The sequence below is a fragment of the Asparagus officinalis genome, chromosome 8 (genome assembly GCF_001876935.1).
Source record: "Asparagus officinalis chromosome 8, Aspof.V1, whole genome shotgun sequence".
NCBI lineage: Eukaryota > Viridiplantae > Streptophyta > Magnoliopsida > Asparagales > Asparagaceae > Asparagus > Asparagus officinalis.
In genome coordinates this window covers 72,203,686-72,212,831 of record NC_033801.1, presented here as the reverse complement: position 1 = coordinate 72,212,831, position 9,146 = coordinate 72,203,686, and positions in this window count along the sequence as shown.

Sequence of the window (9,146 nt, the reverse complement as noted above, 5' to 3'; positions counted from 1 at the left end):
GATACGTTAGAAATCTGATGAAGATACTTACAACTTTCAATGGCCGAGCCCCTCATGGTGTGGGCTTACAATGGCTGAGCCACTCATTGTGTGGGCGAGACACAACTCCTAGCTAAGTTGTTTTGCCTTCGTACGTCCTCAGGTATTTTGGCTCTAACTCTCTCGTCCGATCTCGGAATGAGATTATTCAAGATGCGTTAGAAATCTGACGAAGAGACTTACAACTTTCAATGGCCGAGCCATTCATGGTGTGGGCTTACAATGGCCGAGCCACTTATTGTGTGGGCGAGACATAACTCCTGGCTGAGTCGTTTTGCCGTTTCGCTTGTCACATTGACTCGTATGCTTCACTGATTCATTTCATACATTTCGTAACTCGTAGGTGGATGATGAGTATGCGGGCCACTTGGAAGTGGGCGGTGAGCATGTTGACCACTTGGAGCTGGCCGGTGAGCACGCGGGCCACTTGGCGATGGCCGGTGAGCACATTGGCCACTTGGAGGTGGCCGGTGAGCGCACGGGCCATTTGTTTCGCTTCATACGCTTGTCAGTGTCAGATGATCCTCTTTGACAAGGATAATCCCCTTCAACTTGGATAATGGCGTTCATCGCCTTCTCTTTGTCTCGAGCTATGCGCAGACACCTATAGGGATTTTTAGACGCCTACAGATACCCCCTCCAAAGTGTTTCAGCCTCATTCTTTTATAGAGGAGTCTCAAACACTTTGGATGTGATAGGTCCCGCCTTCAGTCGGTGTCAAAAGACCTATAGCTGGCTCCAATTCTTGACTTCTTCAGCCTTCCTTTTATTCAGTGTTTTGTTGAATAGATGAAGTTCTTCCGGCGCTGCATTTATCGTCTGACCGTTGTTGAAATCTTGAACTGAAGTTGGTGCGTAAGTTTCTGAATCTAGCTCTTGTCATTGAGTTGACGTTAGAATTGACTATCCCTGTCACGTCGTGCTGAATTAGGGTTCCAGACTGTCGTACATTGAATTTTGTTGCAACGCGTTGACCGACGTTGACCTAGGGTTACGCGTTGACCGGCGTTGACCCTAGGGTTTCGGATCGCCATTATCACAGTTTATACTCGTGCATTTGCTAGAGTATACACAGTTTAAGCTCTTAAGGTATTGGAGCGTGTCGGTCTCAAATTTTGGGGCTGCAGGACCAACTATTACAGTTGTTTCATCTGCATATTTGGATCTTATCCCGAAGTTGTTGGACGCCCAAGTCACGAGACCAACTCATAAAGTTGATGCGTCAATGACTCGCATTTATAGAATTTTTTGGCAAATTCTCAGCCATCAATGGGTTTGATAAGCCTTTACCGACTACCGTTTGATTTGGGCTAGTATGCGGATTGTCTAAATCCATTCCGCATGTAACGTTGTGCTAAGAGAGTGAATTCTCTGAGACTTTATGCTATGACTTCGAATACATAGGCTTCACCATTATTACGGGAATAGGCTACCCGGCAACGTGTATTAGACGCTGACTTATCCCTACTTAGGCTTCGGGATAAAATACCCCAGAATCGAACTCTGGTGTCTTCTTCCACGGAGAAAGACTAAACCGGCGACGCGTATTAGGCATCGACATATCCTTTATTAGGATTCAGGATGAAATTCCCCATGCGTGTAAGGCATGGATTTTGGTGTTATTAATAACAACCTGCCACAATGTTGAATATGTGGGCGGGTGTTCTTTTTAACGGTTAAGAACTAACCGGCATCGCGGGTTAAGCGCAGACGTATCCCTACTTAGGTTTCGGAATAGAATACCCCAGAATCGAACTCTGGTGTCTTCTTCTTCGGAGAAAGACTAAACCGGCAGCGCGTGTTAGGCGCAGACTTATCCCTGCTTAGGATTCGGGATAAACTTCCTGTGATGAATCCTAGATTGATAAATTTTGGAAAAGGTTGATGCGGGAAAGGAAGAATTTTATATTCTATTTCCCGGTCTTCTTTTAGGGTGAAGGCGAACCCGACGCCGGAGAGGAAGAATTTTATATTCTATCTCCCAAAGCTGAAGTGGTAGACTTTTATATTCTATCTCCAGTTGGAAAGGAAACTCAAGGTGGGATCTCCACCCCCAGAATCCGAAGAGGTGAAACTAGGAGTGGGATCTCCACTCCGAGAATCGAAAGATTCAGATAACCCTAACTGTCAGAAGGTTTGATTACCGAACTAAAGGTGAATTTCTCGTTTATTGAGAGTTTTATCGAGAGTGAATTGTGGTTTTGGTCCTAACTGTAGGAAGGTTTGACCAAGCAGGAGTTTGAGATGACCCTAACTGTAGGAAGGTTTGATCACTCGATTTGAAAGTGGACCTCTCGTTCATTGGAGGAATCGAGAGGGGATTTTGACTGTGGTCCTAACTGTAAGAAGGTTTGACCAATTGGGAGGTTTGAGACGATCCTAACTGTAGGAAGGTTTGATCGCTCGATTTGTGGACCTCTCGTTCATTGGGGGAATCGAGAGGGGGAGAGTGTTGAGTGCACAGACGCGGTGAGAATTTGAATGGGAGTTTCTTATTCATCACCTTATTGTGGTGACCGGGTTATCCCTAAGAATACACTATATGGATTTCTTTTGGGAACTTCCCGTTACATGAATCATCCACCCCCAGCTTCCTTTGCAAAACTGGGTATGGTATTGTACTCAGTTGGGTGTCTGGGTTATCCTTGAGAATATCAGGAATGGTATTCTCCAGGAACTTCCCGTGAAAGAAAGGAAATAGTTTAGACTCATATACCTGTTGGAGTATGTAAGGAAGCAGTTTAACCTCATGCACCTGTTGGAGGATTGAGAAGCAGTTTATACTCGTATACTCTTCGGAGTGTTGTTTCGACTTAATTGAGCGATATAACGCCGGCTTCAACCAAGGTTTGGATGCTATTCTTAAGAGCAAAGCACTCCTTGGTGGGATGAACGACCCTCCTGTGGTATGCACAGTACTTTGGGTCCGTAGTGTTGTTAGCTTCCTCCTGATTTGTGATAGGTGGTAGCTTGATCTTGTTGCCTCCAAGGAGGGATTCGAAGATGGCTAGAACGTCTTCGTCCTTGAAGGAATACTCTTTTTTGAGTCTCGGGTCCGAAGTCTTTTGCTGCCTTCGGGATTGCTATTGTGACGTTCGATTAGCACCAACAACAGCTACAGGTGCCTTGCCCTTACCACGAGAGGCGAAGTTCGAGTTCAGAGGATTAACCGTCGGTAGGTTCCTCTCGGCCTTCTTCCTTCGGAGGAAGCGTTCGGCTTCTTCACCGCGCACCTTCAAGTCTTTCCAAGTGTTAGACAATGTTGTTCCCATTGCCTCCAATACGTCTAATGCGAGGTTGTTGTGGCAAGTCTAGAGAATGAACTCCTCAATGATCGGGTCCCGACAGTTCATCGCCTTGTTCCGGAACCTTTTGACGAAGGTGTCAACCAATTCCCCATCTTTCTGTTTCTCGTCAAGCAACAACCCGATGGATATCTCGGTGTCGTCGTCGAAGAAATTAGCGAGGAACTTAGTTTCCATATCGTCCCAGCTACTCAGACGATACCAATCGAAGGCGGCTCCACGAAGAGTGCCAACGAAGGACCGTACCATTAGAGGCTCATTACCAGAGATAACCCCCAGGTGTGATTTAAAGTAAATAAAATGCTGAGTGTGTGAACCCATCCCATTAAACGGCATGAAGTTAATTAGATTGACATTCGCCGGATAAGGGATTGATTCCCATTCTCTTGGGTATGGACAAGGAATACCCGTCTTCTTCATCTCTTGAGCGAAAATCAACGTATTGATTTTGCTCTCGAGGTTTTTGAACTTCAAGCTTTCACCTGTGTTTTCGCTAATGAGTCTCATTTGCATTTGTGTCCTCATCTTTCAGATTAACCTGGTTACGACGACTTGGCTCGCCTTGCTGGTTCGTCAATGCTTGGATTTGTTGGTCATGCATTTCTCTCATGTTCTGCATGGCCATCTACATTTCGAACCTAAAGCTCTCTTGTTGTTTAGCCATGGCTTCTTCGAGCATCTTGGCTAATTGTTCTGCGCTTATCATCATTGACTCGCGGGGTTGTCCCTCGCCGGATACTGTATTGTCTGATGTGACAGCAGAGCAGGAATCCGATTCTTCATCTTCTGACAGTAGTCTTGTCCGAACCCTACCATAAGTTGCTCGTTTGATGGCTCCGGACTGCAGACGGGTCATCCGCCGGGGTGCTTTCAGAATCGACTCGAGATTATCCCGTGCCGATGTCCCTTTGCTGGTCATATTAGTGGTGACCCTCGAAAATTCTCCGTCTTCAACCACCTCTCTTCTTCATCGGAAACGCCTAGGCGCTTGTTTTGGCGTTTTGGTACTGAGTCTTTCGAAAACCGAAACTCTTTCAGGAATTGTCTTGATGCAGTTACACTCAGACAATACTGCCCGAATGAATTTGGAACATGGGCATTGAGTTTCTTGTTCTCGAAGACTCCTTTTCCTGGTTTTACTCGTACCCCCAGCACGATAGTACAACTCGTCTGCTTGAAGGTCGGAGTAACCTATCGTGTGTTGGCACGACTTCTCAGGTATAATGCTATCGTCATCAGACGATAATGTTTCCTTCTGAGGGCGAACTGCCTTCTTTGGACTTTCAAAAGTTACGCGCCTCGAAACATGCCTTTGCGGGCGTGAGTTCTCAGCGGGCTCCTGGACTTCAATGCGTAAATTGGTGCGCCTAGCTGCCCTAATTTCTTTGTCATGTTGAGAGTGGCGGCGACCCCCAGCTTGTTGAGTCGTTCGGGGCTTCTTTATCGGGCCCAAACGTTCTTGAACTGGAGCTTTGCATTGTCCATCGGGGAGTGGACCGAGGCGCTCCAAAACTGATCTTCTTGTTCGGGATGATTCCGCGGGATCTCCCGGAGTAGCTATGGGAATTACCGGCGACTTCATTTGGTTCGCCGGAGGCTGGATTTGCGTTGAAGGCTGCAAAGGTTGCTCTTTAGCCTGAATCGCCACTTCAGACTCCGGCCTCCAGACTTAGCGGGTTGGTGGCGGCTTTTTGGCCACTTCCTTCTGCAGTTTTCTGCGGGCTTCCTAGACTTGAGCCCGTGCTTACGCTGACATTGCGCGGCGCTTGTGAATGCGCTTTTCGAGTGTCGAACGATTTCGTTTGACACGAACCCATTCGTTCGTTAGCGGCTTAGAAGAGCTGCCATTCATTGGTTGTTGAGGCTGTTTGCCTCTCCTGTTCTTCAGATCTGCGTTATAGCGGATTCCATCTGTGGATTCCATCGCCTTCGCGAGTTCTTTGGCCAAACGTTAGCATCGCCTCTGACGGGCTCTCTTGGAAAGAATAATGGAGGAATTGGCGTGAACAGGCTTAACCTGGTTGGAGGTTTGTGGAGCCTCACCTGATGCAACCATGGCTTCAATCGAGGTGAGATCTTCGTTGGTATTCTCAACTTCTTCATACCAACGGATTTTTTTCTTGGAGGAGAACTTCTTGGACTTCATGGGGGAGGTCGACCCGGACGAGGATGACAGATACTCCTCGAACTTTTGCTGGTCGAATTCATACTCGACCTCCTCCTCGACCGGGATTGAGATCCGCGGCTGCGACGCAACGATCTCGGCAGCGAGATCGGTGGCTCCCACTGTGGTCGCCAGATTGTTCGTGGGAAAAATTGTTTTCTTCATTGATGATTCCATTGCTTTCTCAAGTAATAGTTTTTTTATTACAAAAGATCCGGTCTTTTTATAAGATCCGGTTACAATAAAATCAAAAGAAAATGAAAATTACAACTTTCCTTATTTATCGAACGAATCACGAGATCCTGTTTTGTGGTCTCTCGCTTGTGTAGGTTCTTTGCCTGCGCCGGGGTTAATCCGTGGACCACCGCGTGATCTTGATCCGGTCGGATCTACACGGTATGACGGGTGCTATTTCCCAAAGGAAATAACAGCCGGGGGTACTATTTCACCAAGGAAATAATAGCCTTTAGTAATCGAAATCGACCAAGCGAAATCGAGACTCTTCTCAGGATCAAAGGCCAAGCTTTGATCCGAAGGAAAACCGTGTAGATATCAGATCTGATCTCTCTCGAACTCCTGCCTTATTTGGCGTGGATGATCGCCAAGAACCAGATCTGAGAGTCCGAGTCTTCTAAGTTGAAAATCCGAGGGCGAGCTCTCAATCCGGCAGAGTTTCGACTCCAAAATTTCAAACTCCAAAACAATGAGCCTAGGGGGCTATTTATAGGCTCTTCAAAGCAGATCTGGGCTCAGATCTGGGCCCAGATCTGGGTGGCTCGGCCTAGGTGGCTCGGCCAGGCCGAGACACTTGTGAGTATCTCGGGTATTTTGATCATAACTTTCTCATATAATTTCTAAATGACCTGATGTAAGATGCATTGGAAATCTGACAAAGCAATCTATAACTTTTATGTTTTGAGTTTCTTCAGATTCGAATCGGATCATGTTTGAAATTTTAGTTATTTGTGCGAGCCACCAAATGGTGGCTCGGCACTGTGCGAGCCAGTTCGTACGTTCCCGGGTATTTTGACTCTAACTCTCTCGTCCGATCTCGAAATAAGGTGATTCAAGATACGTTAGAAAGCTGGAGAAGAAACCTACAACTTCCAATGGCCGAGCCACTCATGGTATGGGCTTACAATGGCAGAGCCACTCATTGTGTGGACGAGACACAACTCCTGGCTGAGTTGTTTTGCCTTCGTACGTCATCGGGTATTTTGGCTCTAACTCTCTCGTCCGATCTCATAATGAGATGATTCACGATGCGTTAGAAAGCTGACGAAGAGACTTACAACTTTAAATAGCTGAGCCACTCATGGTGTGGGCTTACAATGGCCGAGCCACTCATTGTGTGGGCGAGACACAACTCCTGGTTGAGTTGTTTTGCCTTCGTACGTCCTCAGGTATTTTGGCTCTAACTCTCTTGTCCGATCTCGGAATCAGATGATTCAAGATGCGTTAGAAAGCTAACGAAGAGACTTATAACTTTCAATGGCCGAGCCACTCATGGTATGGGCTTACAATGGCCGAGCCACTCATTGTGTGGGCGAGACACAACTCCTGCCTGAGTTGTTTTGCCTTCGTACGTCCTCGGGTATTTTGGCTCCAACTCTCTCGTCCGATATCGGAATGAGATGATTCAAGATGCGTTAGAAAGCTGACGAAGAGGCTTACAACTTTCAATAGCCGAGCCACTCATGGTATGGGCTTACAATGGCCGAGTCACTCATTGTGTAGGAGAGACACAACTCCTGGCTGAGTTGTTTTGCCTTCGTACGTCCTCGGGTAGTTTGGCTCTAACTCTCTCGTCCGATCTCGGAATGAGATGATTCAAGATGCGTTAGAAAGCTGACGAAGAGAGTTACAACTTTCAATAGCCTAGACACTCATGGTATGGGATTACAATGGCCAAGCCACTCATTGTGTGGGCGAGACACAACTCCTGGCTGAGTTGTTTTGCCGTTTCGCGTGTCACGTTGAATTGTGTGGGCGAGACACAACTCCTGGCTGAGTTGTTTTGCCGTTTCGCGTGTCACGTTGACTCGTATGCTTCACTGATTCATTTCATACATTTTGTAACTCGGAGGTGGATGATGAGTATGCGAGCCACTTAGAAGTGGGCGGTGAGCGTGTTGACCACTTGGAGCTGGCCAGTGAGCACGCGGGCCACTTGGCGATGGCCGGTGAGCACATTGGCCACTTGGAGGTGGTCGGTGAGCGCACGGGCCATTTGTTTCGCTTCATACGCTTGTCGGTGTCAGATGATCTTCTTTGACTCGGATAATCCCCTTCAACTTGGATAATGGTGTTCATCTTCTTATCTTTGTCTCGAGCTATGCGCAGACACCTATAGGCATTTTTAGACGCCTACACACTCCTCAAGGGTAGAACGGGTTCATTTGACATGAACCCATTTTTTAGTTGACGGTTGGGAGGAGGACCCTGATGCTTGTTGTGACGACGGCTTAGCCACTTGGCGTTTTCTGAACTCTAGATCTGCTTGGTAGCGGAGTTCGTCCACTTCCTCTAAAGCCATAGCCAATTGGCGTGCGACACGTTGGCGGCGTCTCTGATGAGCCCTCTTTGATAAGGTGTCCAGATCTACGACTTTGGATTCATCGGACATCGACGGATCATTGCGAGGTGCAACTGTGCCAGCGGCAATGGGGAGATCGCCTTCTTGGGTATTCAGATCTAAAGACCAGCAGATCTTTCAGGAGGAGGAGGCTTTCCTGCCCTTGCGAAGAGAGGCGGATCTGGAGGAGGAGGAGGAGGAGACGTACTCCTCAAACTTCTGCTGGTCAAATTCGTATTCGACCTCTTCGTTCACCGGGATCTTGATCGTTGGCTATGGCACGACAGCCTCGGTGACAAGACTGTTGGCTCCCACTGTGGTCGCCAGCTTGTTTTGGGAGAAAGTTGGTTTTTTCATTGAGGTAATCATTACACAACTTCAATCGTTACAATAAAAATACAAAAAGATAGTCTTTTATAAGACTCTTACTCAATGAAAATAAAAATTACAATTCTCGTCAAAACAAACACAGAGATCGTTTATCGGTCTTCTTCTTACGTGGGATCTTGACCTATGATGGGGACATTGATATCCGTGGACCACCAAATGATCAGATCAGATCCGGAGCTTCGTTGATTCGTAAAGGCATTAAGAAATTGAAGCAATTATCTCGGCAATAGCGAGATAACTACTCTTCTTGAGATCACCATAACAGGGCGATCTCAATGAAACGAACCAGGCTACAGATCTATCGAACTCTCCTTCTTTATACCGAAGAATTCACTGAAGTCTCCTCCTGCTCTCTGAAATTTGTAGCTCTTCAATCCTCAATTTAGCAGGGCTTCGCCAACGCTCGAGAATTCCAAATATGAAAAAATGAAGGCTCTGTAGCTGTATTTATAGGCTTAGGGACCCCTCTTTTCAGATAAGAATGATTGATTCGATAGTATCTTCAGTTGTAACCACTTAACCACGTTCATGGATGATATCAGATCAGTTGAAACAAATACAGACGGTTAACGGTCGAAAAACAGCTTTAAACTGCCAAAATATGATTTTCAGATCTGCAGACACCCGTGGTGTCTCGGCCTGGTCGAGACACTCGTGGGTGTCTCGGCCAGGC